Below are 22,929 nucleotides of genomic sequence, written 5' to 3'. Positions count from 1 at the left end.
GCTTGGAAGCCTCCTTTCAAGAGGTTCGGAAGCCTCCTTTCAAGAGGCTTGGAAGCCTCCTTTCAAGAGGCTTGGAAGCCTCCTTTCAAGAGGCTTGGAAGCCTCCTCTCAAGAGTCTCGGAAGCCTCCTCTCAATAGGCTCGGAAGCCTCTTCTCAAGAGGCTCGGAAGCCTCCTCTCAAGAGGCTCGGAAGCCTCCTCTCAAAGGCTCGGAAGCCTCCTCTCCAGAGGCTCGGAAGCCTCCTCTCCAGAGGCTCGGAAGCCTCCTCTCCAGAGGCTCGGAAGCCTCCTCTCCAGAGGCTCGGAAGCCTCCTCTCAAGAGGCTCGGAAGCCTCCTCTCCAGAGGCTCAGAAGCCTCCTCTCTAGAGGCTCAGAAGCCTCCTCTCCAGAGGCTCGGAAGCCTCCTCTCCAGAGGCTCGGAAGCCTCCTCTCCAGAGGCTCGGAAGCCTCCTCTCCAGAGGCTCGGAAGCCTCCTCTCCAGAGGCTCGGAAGCCTCCTCTCAAGAGGCTCGGAAGCCTCCTTTCAAGAGGCTCGGAAGCCTCCTTTTCTAGAGACTCAAAAACCTCCTTTTCTAGAGACTCAAAAACCTCCTTTCAAGATGCTTGGAAGCCATCTTTCAAGAGGCTCTGAAGCTTTTTTCCAAGAGGAGCTGAAGGTTCCTTTCGAGAGGCTCGGAAGCCTCTTTTCAAGAGGTTCGGAAGCCTTCTTTCAAGTGGTTCGGAAGCCTTCTTTCAAGAGGCTCGGCAGCCTCCTTCCGAGCTCAGAATTTTTCTTTCAATAGACTTGAAAGCATACTATCAAGAGGCTCAGAAGCGTTCTTTCAAGATGAAACGGAAGCTTCCTTTTAAGTGGCTCGAAAGCCGCCTTCAAGAGGTTCAGAAGCCTCTCTACAAGAGGCTCAGAACCTCTAATAAAGAGGCGCGGAAGCCTACTCTAAAGGGACTCAAAAGCTTAAAGGAGCTTCCTTTCAAAAGGGCTCGGAATTATATTTCAAGAGGATTGGAAGCCTACTTTCGAGAGGGGGTACCTCAAATCACGCAAAAGTTCGAAGGGGTACCTCTCAAGAAAAAGGTTGAGAACCGCTGAACTAAAGCATCACTTTTGATACATTATGTAACGTTTCTTGCATATGATGCCTAAAGGATTGAAGCTGTTTTTCAACAGATCTCCGCGCCTAAAACGCCAACCGGTTGATTGTTATCAGTCGCAGCGTTTAGCAAATTTTGTTCCAGCAGCACTTTCTCCCTTTCTCCACGATAGCAAGAAATTTCCACAGAATCCCCATTTCACATGTTTCTCTCTCGGGGCTCCCGCGCCGAGCTCCGGAATGAGCCACTGCAGGATATATATCCCGAGCAGGCTCCATTTCTCGTTCAGTCCGCGAGAAACTGTTGTCCTGTTGCGATGTCTCCGCGCGTTCCACCAAGACGGTGTCCACTGGTGCGGGTGTGTGTGCTTCTATGTGTTGTCCCAAGTGAGGTGAAACAGCGGCTTACCTAGTGAGAAAACTCTGCTGTACATAGTGAGCGAGAAGCATATGGGTGAGACGGCGGCAGCAATCAACATTTAGTACCTATAGAGTAGTAGTATCATCATCAACAATAGCATTCCGGCGGCCTGTGTCCGCGGCCTGGCCCGCGGTTCTCGGAATAGTAGTGTTGTGTATCGTGTCGAACAACCTAGGCTAATAGTTAAGAAGAAGTTAGGAAGTGCACGCCAAGAAGGCGCGGATTCGTGATTTCGTCCTTGTTCTCAAAAATCGTGAATGGATTGATGTAGTTCGGTGTTCCTTTTTGGTGGATTTTCGATTGAGCTCTTAAAGGATTGTCAGGCGGAGGTTAAAGGGGAAAATTGTTTCATAATCGGCTGCTCTCATGGGGGAAGGATGGAGGTCAGTAGGTGGAGGGAGCCGTTTTCCAGCGAATTAGAGTGAGCTGAAGTACGTCCCACAGTGGTGACGGAGAATTGACGACGGATAATGAGTTGTAAATACAATAACAGTCTACACGTTTTTCCTCGGAAATCGTTTATTGGAGCTGAAGTTGGAGGATACGCAGTCGGAAGTCCAGCAGATATTCGATGACCTTCCGAGACGAATAATACAGTTTGTGGCAAGGTTTTGTGTAGATGCGTGTTACATAAAAACTAGCGTCAGAGGCGCAATTAATATATCATAACCAGTAGTTACAGTGTTTAATAGTGTGCTTATTCTAATTGCGTTAATTTTGCAATAGTGTACAATACATCATTCTGAATGTGAAATGCTTACTCATGCATTGCTTGTTCCAGTAATTAGATCAATAGTTCATACCCCCACAAACGTACCAATATTGCAGTCTTACGTAAAGGTTAGATAAGCGAGTGTTATGAAATAAGTGTTGAATGAAGCACCTAGTGAATAGAATTTCAAGCATTCATGTGTCCACCATGGTGCAATAAGATGTTTTAGAATAAGTATGGTGTATTTGTTTGTGTTTCCACCTATCCGTTGTGGGTTATCGATTTGTGATTATGCGAAAAACTCTTCGTTGAAAACAATCAGCACATGGTGCAATAGTGATCAATGAGTGCAATATCTGGATATTGATGGGCGAATAAAACATCCAGAGCCACTAGAGGCCGTGTAGCATCACAAGAAGCAATGTAAGTGTTTTATAATAATTCACAATGGCTTATTTTTTCATCACAGTAATACATACACAGTGTTCTGTCATATTTATGACATTTTTAAATCTATGGTCAGCATGGAACTCGAGGAACAGTAAACTCACAATTTTCCAATAATGGTGACTCCATGGACTTTTCGTTTATCAAAATCATTCTTTATGCTGTGGAATCGACTTGTGTTAAACGAATGGAGGATGATATTACAATTATTTTACAGGCATCCATTTTACACAATACATAATCGGCTCAATTCAAAACAATATGATACTTAATCCTTCAGGGGTCTTCCTTAGCCGTGCGGTAAGATGCGCGGCTACAAAACAAGACCATGCTGAAGGTGGCTGGGTTCGATTTCCGGTCCAGTATAGGAAATTTTCTCGACATCTCTGAGCATGGAAGTACTATCGTGTTAGCATCATGATAAATAGCCGGAAATAAATATAAAGACAAACATGATTTTCATACATTTTCATGATGTTTAAGGATCGAAATCTTGATTCGCAGCGATACGATTTGGTCAAAAAAAAATTACTGGGCACCTGTTTTCATCTTGAACTTTTGATCTCTGAGTGAATGTTATATACGTCAATTAACTTTGACCTCCGAATCTGGAAATAATTATAAAGCCACCATGTTTTATATGGGGCTCCATACAACAGACCTGTCTTTATAATTATTTCCAACAAAAACGCGTGTATATAGAAAAGATTCCTTGGATGAAAATTCAAGTTATTTTAAGCCTGCTGGCAAAAAATCCGCCCAATCGAATCGCTAAGAATCGAGATATTGACCTCCCAACAAGGCCATTTTGTATGGAAAATGAGTTTGTCTTAATACCGTTTTTCACCAGTGTATACGAATGCAAAAATGGTCAGTTGGCTTAGAAACCTCGCAGCTAATAACTGGTGGTAGTGCTTAGAGAACACTGGCAATGTTACAATAGGGGATGTAATGCTAAAAAGAAGAAGAATGATACTTCATAATATTCGGGGAAACGTAATTTTCGGAAAAATGTTAATGTCAAAGATTTACTATTTTAGGAGAAATATGGAAATTGGAGGAATGCTACAATATCAAAGAACCGCGAATGAACTAAAGAATGGGTACCAAGATAAGGACTTTGAATTTTGCCCAATGTACATTATGTCTTAAGTTATTATGCTTAACATACTTAACATAAAAAATGGATTATTATCGAAGTTTCATGTACCTAATTTTTTTTCACCGAAAGTTAAGCATGGTCATTAGAAATAAGGCACTGGGTTTTTCAAAATATTTCATCGATGATTTTGTAACTGCTGCTGACTCCATACGTCTGTGCAGTGGACGTCCGCACGTCCCAAACTAGCTCTCCAAGCTTGAGATGCTCAGGGTTCGCCATCTACCTGCTTGTGGGACATTACGACAAGAAAGTTGGAGAAAGTTGGACTGAACAACAATGCCCAGGTAACCAGTAAGCATTATATAAAGCATTTAAGTGGCATTATATGCGCCTTTACTGCAAAACATTAAATGCTAATAAGCCCTATAGTTGCCTTTAATGCTAATTTAATGCAGGTTTTGGCCCAATATATGGCTGCTTAAATGCTGAATCCTACTTTATCGATAAAGTAGAAATTTTGCTGAGTTGCATTTGTGCAGCATCCGAAATGCTGAATAAATGCTTAATTTTTAAAACAAGAAAAAAAGTTTTTTTAATGGCATTTTTTTTCTAATTCTTTTTCTACATAGTTTTTTTTTCATATTATATCGTTATTGTATTTTCATATTTGAAATGGAACATAATTTTTTACTTTTTCGAGCGGGATTCGAACTCGCGCTCTTGCCACCCGACGCTGTAGTTGTCATCGCTCTTACCATAAGAGAGAAATGGTAGTGTGAATAATTTTGCCCAACATAAACAAAACCCCCTTTCAGGAACATTGAAACTTAATCTAACTCATCTCAGAATGCAACCGTCACAAACGTCATACCCAGCTACAGTAGTGCTGCTTTAATGCATCCATCGAATATAGTGCAATGGAATAATAAAATGTAGCTAAACTATGTAATTAGTGTAGGGTTAGGTTAACGACAAGTACTCCTGTCAATGGCCGGAATGAAAAAAAAATCATTCTGCACGTACCGATTTCTTTTATCAAATGTATGTTCATTGGACAAATAGTCCGCTATATGGTTCCATATTGGAAAACGTTTGACGTATGAACACTACAGGCCTTAAAGTGGCACTAATGTAGCTGTTCCATTGCACTTAACGAAAAACAACATTGTGCATTCAAAATGCTATTATAAGACTATGCCTCTCATGACTGCTTTGACAATGCTTATTTAGAATCGAAATGCTTATTTACAGCATGGAGCATATTCAATGCCAGTATAATGCTACTATAGTGCTTTTTTTTTTTTCCTTGTCGGGTATATTTTATTACTGCGACCATTTTTTTGATCTATTGTAATATATTCCCCTTTTTTTCTTGCTATGTCATTATGGCGTATCGCTATTGGAAGTGATCGTCATTGTTTGACTAACAGCTTCTCCCCAACACGGCTCAGCTTTTCGAATGAAATGCACCACCGAATTGGGATTTGTTCTACCAAGCTCAAGTGGTTCTATAAGCCCCTTGGTGAAGAACTTTTGTCTTGTTCGAAAAATTGCCGGACAACGGCATAACAGATGCTCGAATCTTCTTTTTCTATGTCGCAGAAGCGACATAGATCATTCTGAAGTTTCCTATAAGCTTCAAATGATATCGACTCGGACAATGACCTGTAATGAGACCCGTATAAGTGCTTAGGTCTCTTTTAGATAATTCTAAGATGTTGCGAGTCATGGAAACATTCGGAGTGATAAAACGTTTCGATTGCCTGGCATTAGTTGCGTTCCTAAAATTGGTTTCTATTTTCATAGATTCCCATACCTTCAGCTCCATACGAAGAGAAGAAGTTGGTAAGCTGCAAAAGCTTCCGGCCCTGTAAACCGCCTTGCCGATCCGCGTCTCGCCAGCCTATCGGCTTTTTTCGTTACCATCTATTCCACAGTGTCCTGGAACCCAATATAGATTAACTTGGTTCCGACAAGACAATTTTGGAGGGACTGAATGCATTCCCAAACTTGTTTTGAAGTGCATGTTGCCGACTTCAGAGCATTCAAAGCTGCTTGGCTGTCGGACATTATGCATATATTTGAGTGTCTGTAGTTCCTACGCAAACATATTACAGAACACTCTAGAATTGCGTGAACTTCCGCTTGGAATACGGATGGCCAACTTCCCATGGGAATCGATATGTCTATCCCAGGGCCAGTAACTCCTGCTCCCACATGGTTGTTCAATTTTGAACCGTCAGTATAAAACGTAATTGATCCTGAACGAAGTGTTGGTCCTCCATTCAACCATGTATTGCGCCCAGGATCAATTACTTTGAATAGTCTATTGAAATTGTATTTTTTCTCCATCCAGTCCTCATTGTTTATTACTAGGGAGTTTATACTGAAGTTTTTTAGAATGCTAAGATGACCCTTAAGGTCACCTCCTAAGAGGTTTTCGGATCTTCTGATCCTCAAGGCAATCTTTTCAGCTTCTACTTGTACAATTTGATGCAGAGGAAGCATGTACAGTAAAGCATTTAGTGCACTCGATGGTGTACTGCTCATTGCACCTGTAATTGAGATAGTCGCTAATCGTTGAAGTTTTTCGAGCTTCACCTGAGCACTCTTCTCTTTCGTCTTTGGCCACCAGACCAACGAACCATAGGTAATTCTTGGTTTTACTATAGCTGAATATATCCAATGGATCATTTTCGGCTTAAGTCCCCATTTCCTACCAAAAGTTCGTTTACTAATCCATAGAGCATTTGTCGCTTTATTAATGGCGTGTTCTAAATGCATGTTCCAGTTAAGTTTGCTATCAAGAACTACGCCAAGGAATTTGACTGTATTTGAAAGTTCCAATCGTGTACCTTTCAATATCATGTTGTTTAGTGAGAATTTCCTCCTACGCGTGAAGGGCACAATAGTGGTTTTGGACGGATTTACACTCAATCCTTCTCTATCGCACCATGTGGAGACATATGTCGAATTCGTTTTTAAACCTGGGTCAGTGCCAACCCGAATCCTGAATAAAAAAACGTTTTCAGTTCCATCTGTCATTGGATATGGTGGTGTGCGTGGCATCCTGTTTGTTTTGATTCGAAACATATGATCGACACCATACCGGTCTTTACCAGTGCACTGGCAGTTTGTGGGCCACAACGAATCAGATCATGATAAAAATGATCAAGTACGCGCTCTGATTTTCGCCAATTACGAAATTTACTTTTGGATGGATATATCTACATCAGATTCTCTATTCCTTTTCGCTTCTGCAGGAATTCCTCCGCAAGTTCTTGCAGGCATTTGCTCGGAGTTTCTTTCCGGATTTCCTCTGGATGTTTCTTCAGGTATTCCTTCGGAAATTTCTTCAGGAATCTATTCAGAAGTTCCTCTTCTTCCTCAAGTTACGTTCGGAGCTCGGGAGTTCGTTAGGAAAGTTCCGAAGTTCCTTAAAAATTTCCTTCGGAAGTTCCTTCAGAAAATCTTTGGAACATTCCTTCAGGAATTCATCCCAAAAATACTTCAAAACTTCTTCCGGAAGTTCCTTCAGTAAATCATTTGGAAATTCATTCATGAAATCCTAATCAAATTCATTTAGGAGTTCCTCCAGAAGTACCGCCAGGAATTCCTCCGGAAGTTCCTCCAGGTATTCCTCCGGTGGTTCCTCCAGGAATTCCTCCGGAAGTTCCTCCAAGAATTCGTCCGAAAGTTCCTCCAGAAATTCCTCCGGAAGTTCCTCCAGGAAATCTTCCGGAAGTTCCTCCAGAGATCCCACCAGCTGTTCCTCCAGGAATTCCTCCGGAAGTTCCTCCAGAAACTCCTACGGAAGTTCCTCCAGAAATTCCTCCGGAAGCTCCTCCAGAAATCCATCCGGAAGTTCCACCATAAATTCCTCCGGTAGTTCCTCCAGGAATTCCTCCGGAAGGTCCTCCAGGAATTGCTCCAGCTGTTGCTCCAAGAATTCCTCCGGTGGTTCCTCCAGAAATTCATTCCAAAAGTTTCTCTAAAAGTTCCTCCGAAAGTTCCTCCAGGAATACCTCCAGAAGTCCCTCCAAAAATTCCTTCGGAAGTCCCTCCCGAAATTTCTCAGGAAGTCCCTCCAGAAATACCTCCGGAGAAATTCGTGGAGGAGCTTTCGAAGCAATTCCTGGAAGAGCTTCCGAAAGAACATCCGGGAAAATTATTGGAGGAACATCCGAAGGAATTCCTGATGGAATTTCGGGGAAAATTTCCGGAGGAATTTCTGAAAGAACTTCCGAAGAAATTTCTGGAGGGACTTCCGGAGGAACTTCTGGATAAAGTTCCGGAGAAATTCCTGGAGGATCTTCCAGAGAAATTCTTGGAAGAAATTTCGCAGGAACTCTTGGAGGAATTTCCAGATGAACTTGTGGAAAGATATTATGAAGGAATACCTGAAATATTGCTCTAATGCATTCTGGGAAGAATTCGCAATAGAATGCATACAAGACTTCAAGGAGGAATACCTGAACGAATTATAAGAATACTTTGAAGAATTTCCGTATAATTTTTTGAAGAACTACTTAAATAAATAATTAATGGTGGAATTTTAGAACAAATTGCAATATAATATTTCCGTTTAAAACAAATTATCCTGGGATTACTGAAAAAAATCCTAAGGGAATTTAAATATAATGCAAATGTTGACAAATATCATAGGGAATAAAAAAAATTCCGTAAAACGGCTTTCGATGCGTATTTTTTATTAAATGCACAAACAGTTTCGTTTTTACTCTGGTTTGTATTTCCCTTCGGCTTGTTATTCCACCCATATGGTTTTGACAGTTGAAGTGCAGTTGTATTGGTGAACCTGGTGCGAAACCGTGAAACAACACAGTGCGAACCCGACAGCTTTGGGGTTGGAACTAGTGCGAACCTAGTTCCAACCTGAGCGAATAAAAAAACACTTTGACAGCACTTAGGTTGGAACTGGTTCCAACCTAGGTTGGAACTTTTTAAAAACGAATTCGACAATAGTTTAAAGCAGTTTGCATTCTGTTGGCGATAATGTCATTGTATTTGCCTCGTACTATTATGACAATATCGTCAGCGAAACCAATTACTTCGAAGCCCTGGGCTATAAGGTATTTGAGAAGATCATCTACTATTAAAGACCACAATAAAGGTGATAATACGCCTCCTTGTGGGCACCCTTTGATTGCTCTAACACTAATGTGAGAGTTTCCAAGGTTAGCTGATATTTCTCTTTTTGTTAACATTTCTTCAATCCAATCTACAATGCATTTATCGAAGCCACGATTTGACATTGCCTTTTTTATGGAATTATGAGAAGTGTTGTCAAAAGCTCCCTCTATATCTAAGAAAGCAGCAAGGGAAATTTCTTTTGCTTCAAAAGATTTTTCTAATTTTGTAACAACTGCATGTAATGCGGTTACTGATGACTTACCTTCCTGATAAGCGAATTGGTGTTTGCTTAACGGTAGTTGGGTTAAATATGATGACTTGATATGTTCATCTATTATTTTTCCATTGTTTTCAGTAGAACGGAGGACAAGCTTATAGGCCTAAAGGATTTTGGTGAGGCTTTATCATTTTTATTTGCTTTGGGGATAAATGTCACCCGCACATGTCGCTAAACTGATGGAATGTAGCTCAACGATAAAGTTGCTTGAAACAGCTTTGTAAAAATAGGTATTAAAATTGCCTTACCCTTTTGCAGTAGTACAGGAAAGATTCCATCTCTACCCGGTAACTTGAAAGGTTCAAAGGAATCTATGACTCATTCGACTTTTCTTTTAGTAAAAAATGTGTGACCAGAATGCGTGCATCGTTCCTGGATCTTTCCAACTCAGTAATTTCGTTCACTGTTCCATGAATCTGATGGCTGATTTCAATGATTTCAGTTCCTATTGCATTCGCATTTAGGTCTTCATTTGAACTGATAATAGACCCCGGAAAATGAGTGTTCATCATCAATTCTAAAGTTTCACTCACAGATGTAGTGAATAAGCCGTTGTCTTTTTTTAAAGTACCGAGTCCATTAGAATGATCTTTGGCTAGGATTTTTTGCAACCTGGCAGCTGCTGGAGTATTTTCTATGTTTTCACATGTATGCCTCCAATGTATCCTTTTAGATCGCCTAATCTCTCGGTTGTAATCGGTGAGGGATTGTTTGTATTGTTCCCACTGTTGTGTTCGCTTAGCCCGGTTGAAAAGTTTTCGGGTTCTTTTGCGCAGTTTTTGTAGTCTGTTGTTCCACCATGGTATGTCTCTATTTGTAGAGCGTAACTTAAGGGTACAACTTTCATTAAAAGAGTTTTGGATTAGCCTAGAAAGCTGGTTTGAGCTTTTCTCAAGTTCATCCCAAGAGTTTAAGTTAGATACAAATATATTTTATTCGGCATCTAACTTAGAATTATATAGCTCCCAATCAGTTTGTCTGGGATCTTTGATATATTGTGTGAGTTGTTTTCCAGCCTCATACTCAAAAATGATATGTTTATGATCTGACAAGGATTCTTCACTTGAAACATGCCAGTTATTTATATTGTCCGAAATGAATGGACTACACAGCGTTAAGTCAAGAACTTCCTGCCTTACTGCGTTCATGAATGTTGGAGCATCTCCTCTATTACATATATCTATTTCATTTTTAGAAATGTAATCCAAAAGGTACTCACCTCTGTTGTTGATGTCCGTGCTGGCCTATAGTGCTTACTTTAATGCTTATTGGTTACCTGGGTGTAATCGACGCAATTGCATGCAAATAGGGATAGCCTATTAAAGTTATTAATATAGGCTGACCAGATAATTTCGGTGAAAACACGGGACAAACGCACTTGCAAAACGGGACATGTCAAAATATCTTGTGAGTAAATTCCAGAGCTATGGAAATTTCTAGATTCATGAGCTTAATTTTCATTTTCCGTGTGCGAAGTTAGAAAAAAAATAGAGTGAATCATTCACCCCACTACCATAACCTACTATTGTATTCAATTAGTTGTTGAAAAATACTAAAATAGGACCTACAAATATTCCACTTTTCGAAGGGGCGCGGACATGAAGGAACATTTTTTTTAAACATTTAAAAAAATGTGGAATTGGGAAATGATATTTTAATCCACTCTTAACCATGCATTAAGGATTTTATGAATGATCAGTATAAAAAACTTTTCCAATTCTGATCAATTGTAAATAACAAAAATAGTCAAAGTACCCAGCCTAAAGTTGGTCTGTGCATTAGTGAGATAGGAAAAATTAATTTCAAGAAAAAAAAGACAAATGCGAAAAGAGAAATAGGGTGTGATTATTGAATTCCCATGCTGAAATTCCTTTTTCATGAACATAAGTAGGGGAAAGTTTGCGGATAAGAATAACAAGTATTTACCCCAGCATGGAAAGAACATTAACAATAAATGTCAAATCTAATCAATTCACAGGCCTTTTTATCGAAATTTATTTAAATGACGCTGAAAGTAGCCTCGCACTCCGGGCCACGAAGCTGAAAGTAGCCTCGCATGTTGGCCACGAAGACGTTTCGTCTGAGGAGATCGTTGAGGCCTTTTTCCGGCTCCGCGGGTGTAGGATAGTTGGCTAGACTGACGGTGTTGTACACGAGGAAGGTGGTCTGATCCGTCGTCGCTTCTTTCCAGATACACGAACTGGAAGCTGGCAAGGCTGCAGCATTGGACAATTGACCGACAGCTGGGTATTCGTCGGCCCTTCTTCTCGGCTCCGCCGTGGTGGCAGCCAGCCAGACTGTAAAGTTACGAAATGGCGAGCAAGACTGATGATTTTCCGGTGAACTTCTGCACCGATTTTTTTTTTTCACGGGCCTGGCATTCTACCCGTCTGTGGGGGAGCAAAGAAAGGTGACGTTCCCATGAGACCACCATTACCCCTGTTGAAGCTTGGCTGATGCTGTGGAGGGCATACGTTAAAGAAACCGCCAGGACCGACTCCTCTCTGTTAGAGCATGCTGTTTTGTGGAGGGAATCCCATTAGAGGTGCATTGCCATCAGTGAAACCGAGCAAACCGGACGATGGAAGTGTCTGAGCCACATGGTTAGCATTCATGGGTTCATTCATCTGCTGCATTCCCATATCAGAGTCTGGGAATGGGCTCGGCATTGGTATGGGTTGTTGGGAAGCGTCCGAGTACCAATTGCCTGCGAATGCTTTGTCTGGTTTCCTCGGAGCTGCGTCTTCCATGTGGACCCGCTTGGGGGCCGGAGGTAGCACGTCCGTGACCTTGACATGCTGTAGTTTACTCGTCACATCCAACTGCTTTTCTTGTTCGCGCGGTGTCAATCGCACGAAGTGTTCCCGCTGAGTAAACTCGGGGTATTTGTTCTTCAAAATATTGATCTGATGGTGCATCGGGAACATGTTGAAGCTTGGGATTTTTTCACGGGCGAGGAATACTTCATTGATAAGATGGGTTTTGATATCATCGGGTAAGCTTTCGAACACTTCCCGTTCGAGTTCAAGCTTGTGAAACTCAGGGAGAATACGAGGTCTAAGTACGTTTCTCAAGTGCTCGAATGAAATATGCTCTTCCTGACAACAGAAATTAATGAACAGGCGAGGATCATTTTCCTCATAACACGGGTTGACAACCCGAGTAACACATTTGGTCACTGATTTGGTCACTGCAACTCATATATATGACTTGATTCAGTCGTACATAAATTGTAATAACTTGTCTATGACAAGTGTGCTGCTTGGTAATGAACTGTCCAGACTTAGGTATGCATGCTATCCTCATCTTTGAAGCAAACGATTGCCGTGAATGGAGACTGTTTCTGAACGTACTTGACTGTTCGAATCTGCGAGAATGCAGCGTGAACATCTTCGGTGGTTGACACAGGGTTTAGCCTTTCTAGAAGAACCGATTGCTCTCGCTCGGCCACCAAGGTTTCCCTTGCCAGGTGCACCAGAATACGTTTACCATTTACCATTTTTTGGTTGTACGTGCAAGCCAAATCGGCAGCTAAATCTATTTTTAATCTCACAAAGTTAACCTTGCTGGTGTCTTCTTCTAGGATTTTTTATTTACACGATAGTTGCGCGATAGTCTACAATGTCACCACATTTAATGAATAGATCTCGGATGTGCTCCAGCGTCGTATTCAATGAAACGTTGTTGACTTATATTGAATTATCGTTGAAGAGAGACTTAAAAAAAATGCCGGTTTCTTCTCTAGGCTTGCAACGCAGCTCCATGTCTTCCTTGTCATTTTCATTGTAGTTGGTATAACTTAAATATTTTTCGTTCTGACGTCGGAAAGGAGAGTTTCCAATATTTGAACATTCGCGTGCTTCTTTATCTGTCGGAGGTGAAGGATCGTAGCCCTGGACTATTTTCACTGCTTCATTGTTGATGTAGTAATTTTATACTTTGCCACATAATTGGCCCGATCGTCGAACGTATCGAAGCGCATATCATAGACGATATTTAGCATACTTAGTAACTCAAATCGTATTCCATCATCAGTTATGAATGGACTGAGGAACTTAACGGTAAGAACTCGTTCGTCTTTTGCGAAATTGAACGGCGTACTGTCCATCAGGTGAACCCCCAGCTTGCTACCCTCCAGATAGTGAGGCTGCTGGCAGAACGCATTCTTCGTGTGCTTCAGTTTCATGAAGCTGATGATGGCAGATTTGCGTAGATAGCAGCTCTTTTTGCTCACAGCGGCGTAATAAATGACGCATAGTTGTTGAAATAAGGGATGACGTCCTCCGCGAGCGTGCCCCGTGGAATGTTACCGACAAAATAATTTATGCGCATTGTGTACTCCAAATTCCTTATCATCCCTCGAGGTTACGTCTGGCTTCTGGGCTCCGCAAAGCGTACGCATTTCTTCGACCGTCTTCCGCGAGTGCGATCGTTTTTATTTTTAATTTTTCACGAATGTCACCAAGACTTTGGATGCTTTTCAAAACGCGTGTTTTGCTATAGGAATATCATCTGTATCTTCTTCCGTTGACGAGTTATATCATTTTATTTAAAAAAAAAGCATGATTCTAGTAAAATTGGTAAAACTAGAGATAAAAAAAAAATATCTTGAATTTTTTGACATAATAAGGAATATGAATTTCTGTTTCAAATGCCGTGCAAACATATTTTTTGATCTGCCCTAACCGGAAATATCAATTAGGTAAAAATGCTCTAAATCAGCCAACTTAAGGCTCTATAAGCCGTAATCAATCCGATGATGACGATTATTTTATTCGAATCCGCACTAATACTAATAAAGTTTTGAACTAAATTCAATATTTTGGGGCTATTTGCCGACTTACCTCAATCATTTCATATTCATTACATTTTCATATTAATTTTTCACTTATTCTAACTAACAATAACTGAGATATTTCTGGAAAAACGCTGAAAACTGCTTTTTTCCTAGACCGACATTCGCATTCATATCGAACGCATACTAACTCCGAACGTTCGGAGCAGACACATACACACGCACTTGATTTTTCACTTGATCTTTTCCCACTGTTTCCTTGATTTAATCACTCCTAAAACATATTCACTAACTGAGTTTCACCTTTGTCTTCAATCTTGACTACTGATTAATTCACTTCACGTCCAAAAACTGTCGAAAACTGCTTTCCAAAAATCGAAGTTAGAGACAAATTTGACGACCGTATTGTAAATGCAATAAAATGCGGAAGACTCAAATTCACCAGCGCAATAAGTGAAATGGTGAGAACAAAATCTACGCGATGCAACTTCATTCAATCCGAACAATACAACGTATACGCCAGCCACGTCCACGCCAACACGCAAACAAAAGGTGTGCATACACAAGAAAATAATCATCTCTTCACCGTTGCCAGATTTATTTATTGGAAAAAATCATTGCTGTTTGTCGGATTGAACAAATAAACCAGAAATAAATATTTAAACATGTTATGTAAGCTCCTGTTACATTCCAAGTGGTGTATACACAATTTTTAACCGGTAAATACCCATATATTTGATACACCGTGAACATGTTTTATGATATAAAATAAACATTTCGTCAAGTCTGGCAACATTATGCATCAGCTGGCATATTTTTAACACCCCATTTCCACCCACCTCAGTTGTACACAAAATTGATTTGTCGCTGCTGCAATTTTCCGTACCAATTGCCTCACTATTACAAACAAGCGATACAGTCATTAATTTTCAAAACATTGTGATGGAGTCTTGAGCCTTAAGAGCTACAGAAAAAGTTTTTTAGCAAAACTGATTGGAATAAGCTGCGCTACAACTTTGTAAAACATAACATGTCAATAATCCGAGAAATAAAAAAAAAAATTCTTAATTTTTTTGTATATGATGGGCCACCTTATTTTTTGGTAGCACCATTATGATGGCCTTACTATTTCGAACAGTTTTGTAGAACAACAGTTTTTTCTAAAAAATATAGTTTTGGCATAAAATGCATCTTTCCGCGTAAATCTGTATACTGGACCATAGTGCATTGTTTCCTATCGGAAATTGTTCGGATCGGACTATGGGCTTAGAAGTTGAGCTGCAAGAAATGCATATCCTGTGTTGAAAAAAAGATGTTACCCAATTTTAAAATGAATAATCGTTTATTTTGTGTAAATAGTTGTTTTTCCTTGTGACGGATGTACTGATGAACAAAAAAAAAACTAGAAGCGCAAATGTCGCTAAGATAAAAATTATACACACCTATACCTATGATGGTCGTACACTGCGTGCTAAACATTACTTTTGCTGGTCTCTCTTCCGTAATACGCATACATGTACTATCCAGTCACATTTTGTCACGCTGCCGATGTCTGAATTTTTGTACACTTGGCACAACTCGTGATTCATGCGTAGGCGCCATTTACCATTTTACATCATGCCGCCAAGTATTGAGCGCAGTATTTTCGCTCAAACATTCCGAGAATTCGATTATCTGTAAACTGCGGGACTTTAGTTGGCTAGTAGCTACGCAAACCGTAGAAAGTCCTACTTGCAGCCGCAACACGTTTATTCACTTTGCGGCTAACATCATTATCACATGTAACGAGTTCCAAGCATAAAGATTCGTCGACAACCTCAAATCGCATCCCATCCAGTTCCACCTCGGGACCAACACCGTTTGGAATGTCCCGTTCTCTGCCAGGCACCAAGTGCTTAGTTTTGTCAGAGTTTACGATCAGTCTTATTCTTTCAGTTTCACGTTATAAATGCACGAAAGCCTCTTCCACTGCTCTGCGGTCTGCACCAATGATGCCGATGGTATTCGCAAAACCAATGCAATGGTTTGGATCCACCCAGCGTTACACGAATCAGTCCAATAAGCTTTATCAGAAAACCAAGTTCTAGCATTATATCCCACGGTTCATTCCGTTTCATGAAGTCATAAGCTGCCTTAAAATCCACAAAGTCCAAAGTCCAAAAGTTGTATTTCCGGAATTTATCAAGGTTTTGTCGCACAGTAAACATTTGGTCTGATGTTGACCGTCTTCTAAAACAGCTCGAAGGGATTTTTTTTCCCTCCCAAATCATTTCATTTCGGCCAGCCGGTCACTTCAAACTTTTAAAAGCTCGGCCGGGGTTCCGGCCTTCCTAGAGACCTTACCGTTCCCTAGCTTTCGAGCAGCCTTTCTTCTTTCGTCTAGCATTGGTGGCTCCACTGCTTCTCCATCATTCTCAATCCCGTTTCTGTTTGTGCCCTATCTGTCCGATTGTCCATTCAGCAAAAGCTCAAAGTGCTCCTTCCACGTAGCAGCCACCCTTGCTCGGTCGATCAACAGATTTCCGGAGTAGTCATTGATCATGACTGGCACCAGTGCGATTTCTTGCGCATGTTGTTAATCGTTTTGTAGAACTTCCGCGCGTCATTTCTGGTAAATCTTCCCTCTGTCTCCAAAATACTTTTTCGTGGTACCACCGTTTCTTACGCCGGTGGAGTTTTTTCCTCAGTTGCCCTTACTGCCCATGACTTCATAGTTGACGTAACAACCATTGCACTTTCGCGTCTATTTCGAAAAATTTAGCGACAAACATCGCAAATTTAAAACATTTCAACCCGTAAGCACTTAAATGAGGCTTGAAATAAGCAACGTATCGATGTTGCAGCGCTTGAATTACCCTAGTAAACGCGTAATAAGTTAAATTCGCTGAAATTCTGAATGGTTGGTATGTCAACTATGAAATCATGGGCAGCTTAGCTCTTTATGTGGTTCTCTATTTTGGCGTGTAGCCGCTACGAGCATGTGGCTCCTGACCTGATTTTTCTCATCTGTTGCTCGTTGCGACTCCACATCAAACCAGGCTATCCGTTGATTTTCTTGTGTGGAATCAAGTACCTTTGTGGCTGTTGAATTGACTGCCTCGTGGACTTGTTGTCCTAATGCGTTCAAATTTTCTCCAGTTGTGTGTCCTTCGAATCTTTTGTCGAGCTTATGAGCGAATTTCTACCCAACGTCCTCGTCCGACAATCGTTTTATGTTCAGCTTTATGGTATTCGCCCATGAAAGCCGCCTGTTAGTGCCCTCTTACCCTTTAAAAATCACTACAGATGTACATTTCGGGACTTTTTATCAATAAGAAGTAGCAATCCCCCAAACAGTTGTTCTCAATTCAGACAAAAAAATGTTCTCAGTTCTTCTCAATTCAGATAAAACGAAAATAGATACATATTCACCTCGAATGTGTTGAACTTCATGTTTCTTTAAAAACACATTAATAAAGAATTGAAAAAAAATACATTCACCTTGAGACCATCCGCAATATTCACAACACCACATGTGCATGGAGACGCATGGTTGCTCTCCATGGTGTTCGAATGGCGAATCAATCACAAGCAGGGCCGCCCAGCTGTGTAGAACAAGTTGAAATGCATCGTCAGAACCAATGCTCTGCGCGGTTGGAGCTTTAAAAAAAAACAAAAAGGTGTCATAGGGTATATGCATCCGAATCAGTGCTTTATCATGACAGCTTGCGAAAAAAGTCTCTAACGGTATGCTAAATATCGTATATGTATACAGAGTTGATAGGTGAGAGACTTTTTCATTCTCTTTTGAATTCAATCCACTATCACAAGTAATTTATATGATCTGTATCTATATTTTTCTTATATGCATGTAAAATTGAAAGCTATTTCAGTTTAAAATATGAAAACGAAGACTGGTTTAAGACAATATAAAATTTGTTTATCAATCCGACTATGATCTCACTACGAGATTCCTATTTTGTGTTTTGTTTTATTTGAGCCACAGTTGAACATCATCGTGCTTTTGCAAATATATGTCGTTACCCAAATGCAATCACAAGAAAGTCATTTAACATATTAAATGGCATTTTTGTATTATTGATAGGTTGTTTCAATCAATGAGAATCGAAGTCCGCGATAACCAAATGAACCGGTGCCAGCAAAAGTGGTACATAAACCATTTTTGTCAATTTTGTGTTTTTTACACCAACGGCTTCTGTTAGCAAAGATCTAGTAAGGGAGTAACGAAAAAGCGATTTTCGACAACTAAATCTGGAGATATGCACTTTTTAATTTCTGGTATATATCACAATGGCAATTCCGTTGCCAGGAAAAGTGGTACATGTACAGTTCTACCCACTAAAATCAGATTATTCAAAAGAAAATTTGACAACATGGATGTTCCCGCAACATATTTTAACCCTATTTTGAATTTCAAGATGGTTTACTGCCGTTTAAAATAATTTAATAAATGTACATGTACCACTTTTACTGGCAACGATTTTCGGTTTCTGTTGCATTTTGTTCCCATTATTAGTGGTACATGTGCATTTTGGTTCAACAAACTTGAAATTTGCCAAGAAACTTCGCATATTTCTGATCAATACCTTTAGGTACTTCAGTCATAACACGTTGGTACAGTTGAGTTGCGAAAAATTGCAAATTTGAATTTTAGGTTTGAAGTTTTTGGAAAAATGCGTCTCCTGTAAAATTTACTCAATGTAACATGTACCACTTTCGCTGGCACCGGTTCAAATGTAACAAATATTGTCATCAGTGTATTCATCCTTCAGGTGAAACTTGAACGATACTCATCATAATCATGCATTGGACCGTTCACCCACTTGAAGTGGGTATTTATGACGCAATTCGAATGTAAACATACCTACCGTACACAGACAAACGAACGTAGCACATCTATTTTGGATATTGTTTACGTGTTTCACACCAAACAGTATCACGCAATTTTTATCATATTGAGTAGTTATTATTGGATCAGGTCCACCGTGGCAGTCCATAATGGCCAACAGTAAGCAACCAATGGTAATAATTTTATTATTTGTGACTCGGGTGACGCTAATCTCCACTGAGAATTATATCTGTCTGTGATGTGATGTTTTATGAGAACAAAGCGTACCTTCCACAATCCAGGTTGCTATCGGTGGTACACAGCATAAGGTAGGGCGAGGTACGATAAAATATCAATATCTCATATTAAAACAATTCCAGTTTTAGTTGAATTTAGGTATCGATCGATCAATATTATTTGATTAGGCGAAATAAATTTTGTTTCATTGATTTTAGTTCTGTGGATATGAGATTGTGAGTGTGTAAATTACATATCATTTAGTTTAGGGTTGATTATTTCAATGCAATCAATTGAAAACATAGCATATCTGCAACAAAGGAAAATGACACTGACTCACCTGATATAGTTCCATATTACCCTAGGATGAGTGTAGTACAATCATCGACCCGAAACGGCTACAGGGCGCCCGACGAATGGCATGTGTTTTAATTTTTCCTTGTGCCTTCGAGCGATGCTTGTCATAAATAAATAGGAACTGCTAACGTCAGCTGCCACTGCCAGCTTGGGGTCCGTCATGTGCTTAGGTGGAAAACGGTCTGCTCTGGTATTCAGGTACGGTACGGTAGACAAAGCAAATAGCAATATGTAGCATACTCCAATCAAATACGACCGGATCCAGTGAGTTTATTCGTTGATGGAGTGGATTCGAGTCGAGGAACCAACAGGGCTTCGGTTAGAGGTGTGCGCCGGTGTAAAAATTGTAATCTGTGGCGTTTGTCTTAATTTTACTCGGCGGAAGTGGAATAATTTGTCAAATAGTGACACCTTTGTGCGTCATTTCAATGTGTTTGCACCACACGATGCACTGGTGGTTCGATTCTACATCTAGAACGTCTTTTTAATGAAATGCATGTTTTAGATTCGTAAGGGAATGCGGATTTTTCTGTAAGTGCAGGTTTTGCAAGTTCTAATTTGAATGTCATAGAAGCGTGAATTTCGCAATACGTACACTGCATTGTAAACTCCTACAAAACAGTAATGCGTGAGAAAAATCAGACCAGCGGTGAGCTGCTAAAAACTGCTGCTGGTGGTACACACCTCTAACTAACGTAGTAGAAAACGATTAAACATTCAGTACTTTCGATATGTTAAAGTTGATTTCGCAGCGTATGTATAGTCATAGAGAGAGAGCATTAAGTTTGTTCAATGCCAGATTTGTAGATTCTCTTTGTTTTTTATGGGTGGTTTTATATAGATTTTTGTGGTTCATTCTATCAGTATCTAAAGCTTGATTTACGGTGTTTCCGAAAATATTTCTTAAGATAGTTCTTAACATATGATTCTGGATTGTTATTTTTAGGAAAATGTTTTAATGTTAAACACAGATTTTTAATTTTATAAAAAAATATAATTCTCATTACACTGATTTTTTTATTACAGTTTCTACATTTTTGATGAAAATTTTCTAGTTTTCTAGGATAGTTTTCATTCTAGTTTTTTAGGATAGCTTTCATTTGCTGATATTTATTTCAAAATGTTTTTTTAAAGACCACTCACCCCCAGATACAGCGCACCGATTCGAAGAAATCATTTCACGAACTGAATTGTGGAGGAGGAAACTGTTGTTAATTCCTGGAACCTGTTTTCATCGATATAATTGGTCTGATCATTAACATTGTTTTGTCTAGACGACAGATTCTGTTTCACGGAAACGTTGTAGATGACTGTTCGTCCATTCCTCTTGCTGGTTGTTGGGGTGAGTGGAATGGAGGCAGCTGTAGTTGGTCAGCGATGGCTCCTCCGTTATGGACCAAATCAGGAAACTTGTTATCGTCTTCTGTATTCAGTGGCACAGACATGGTTTGTTTTTGCATTGAATTATACCAGGAGCTTTTTAGTTTGATTTAGTTTGATAAATTCCTGATCTTAGCCAGTTTATTTAATAATCGAATGTCGCAGATCAAACTATTTATTCCCACTGGTCTTCTCATGACTCCGCTTCAAATCAATTGGTGAGAAATGACTTCATTCATTAAAACTCTCAAATACTTCTCCTCGGTGTATTTCATCAACCTCACGTGTTGTTTGAGATGGTAGGCGAGTGGTATGCGATGCCACCATCGAGGCCACAATAAAGAACATCTGATTTGAAAGGAATATTTCTGAATTATGCTTCTGAAATTCTAATAAAATCTATCTGGGACTCCGAAAGAAATAATGCTGCAATTCCGAAGAAAACTATTTTCGAAGAACAAAGAGAAACCTACCAAAACTTTGAATGGGAAGTCGTTTGATAAAAAAAATCTTGTATTTGAATAAAAACCATTCTGAGATTTCGAAAGGAATTCGTTAAGGGTTTCAAAGAGTATATTGTTATTTAGCAGACTTCGAAGCGAATATTTTTCAGATTCCGAAAAGATTTTTTCCATGTCACAAAAAAATCGTCTTGGATTTTGATGGTATGTTTAGTATGTAATACTAATTGAAAAATTTTGATAGAATTTCTGGATTTCGAAGATTCCCTTAAAATCAATTAATATTCTGTTAGGAATAGCACAACTATTCATTTACGAATCCCTGAGCGATTACTTTAGGAGTTCAGAACGATTATTTTTGGGAATCTTAGCGTGTGTTCCAAAAACAGTAGAAGAATTCGCTTGGGAATCGCTTAAGGAATCTATTAGAACTTTCTGAAAGATGTCGTATCTAATTGTTGAAAGATTTCATCTTAGAAAGACCCGTCTGAATTCCCAGAAGAATCCGCTTCACAAACCCATAAGGATTTTCTTCGGAATCCCAATAAGAGTTACTTGCTCAGAGGACTTCCATTGGAATCTCACAAGAATTCTCAATAGTTTTCCATCAGAATCCTTCAAGGATTCCCGTTGAAATCCTCAAAATATTCCCGTCAGAGTCCTCAAAGAATTCCCGTCGGATTCATCAACTGATTGCAATCGAAATCCTCAAAGGATTTCTGTCGGAATCCTCAAAGGATTTCCGTCGGAATCCTCAATGGAATCTTTTGAGGATTCCGAATTGAATAATCCTCAAAAGATTCAATTCGGAATCCTCAAAGGATTCAATTAGGAATCCTTGAAGGATTCCCTTTGGAATCCTCACAGGAGGATTCCCGTTGAAATCCTCAAAGAAGGATTCCCTTTGGAATCCTCAAAGGAGGATTCGCTTTGGAATCCTCAAAGGAGGATTCGCTTTGGAATCCTCAAAGGAGGATTCGCTTTGGAATCTTCAAAGGAGGATTCCCTTTGAAATCCTCAAAGGAGGATTCCCTTTGGAATCCTCAAAGGAGGATTCCCTTTGGAATCCTCAAAGTATTCCCGACGGAATCCTCAAAGGAGGATTCCCTTTGGAATTCTCAAAGGAGGATTCCCTTCGGAATCATCAAAGGAAGATTCCCTTCGGAATCCTCAAAGGAGGATTCCAATCGGAATCATCAAAGAAGGATTCTCTTCGGAATCCTCAAAGGAGGATTCCCTTCGGAATCATCGAAGGAAGGATTCCATTAGAAATCCTTGAAGGAAGGATTCTATTCGGAATCCTTGAAGGAAGGATTCCATTCGGAATCCTCGAAGGAAGGATTCTATTCGGAATCCTCGAAGGAAGGATTCCATTCGGAATCCTCGAAGGAAGGATTCCATTCGGAATCCTCGGAGGAAGGATTCCATTCAGAATTCTCGAAGGAAGGATTCCCTTCGGAATCCTCGAATGAAGGATTCCCTTCAGAATCCTCGAAGGAAGGATTCCCTCAGGAATCATCGAAGGAAGGATTCCCTTCGGAATCAAAGGAAGGATTCCCTTCGAAATCCCAAAAGGAAGGATTCCTTTCGGAATCCTCAAAGGAAGGATTACATATGGAATCGGAATTCCTGTCGGAATCCTCAAAGGATGCCCGTTGGAATCCTCAAAGGATTA

General features: G+C 40.1%; 1 protein-coding gene and 1 pseudogene across 1 annotated transcript in view; one reads left to right on the top strand and one right to left on the bottom strand.

Moving 5' to 3' along the window:
• Nucleotides 1-2,504: 2,504 nt before the first annotated feature.
• Nucleotides 2,505-22,929, top strand: part of LOC134202403 (uncharacterized) — a 190,515-nt gene continuing 170,090 nt past the window's right edge. Inside the window, exon 1 of the mRNA XM_062677407.1 lies at nucleotides 2,505-2,642. The gene's annotated coding sequence lies outside the window, so the exon portion shown is untranslated. The remainder of the gene's footprint in view (nucleotides 2,643-22,929) is intronic.
• On the bottom strand, nucleotides 11,195-13,631 carry LOC134202404 (uncharacterized; annotated as a pseudogene).

Source organism: Armigeres subalbatus, unplaced genomic scaffold, assembly GCF_024139115.2.
Source record: "Armigeres subalbatus isolate Guangzhou_Male unplaced genomic scaffold, GZ_Asu_2 Contig1204, whole genome shotgun sequence".
In the NCBI taxonomy this organism is placed as follows: domain Eukaryota; kingdom Metazoa; phylum Arthropoda; class Insecta; order Diptera; family Culicidae; genus Armigeres; species Armigeres subalbatus.
Note: the sequence above shows the minus strand (reverse complement) of the source record. Positions and strands in the feature narration are given on the sequence as shown.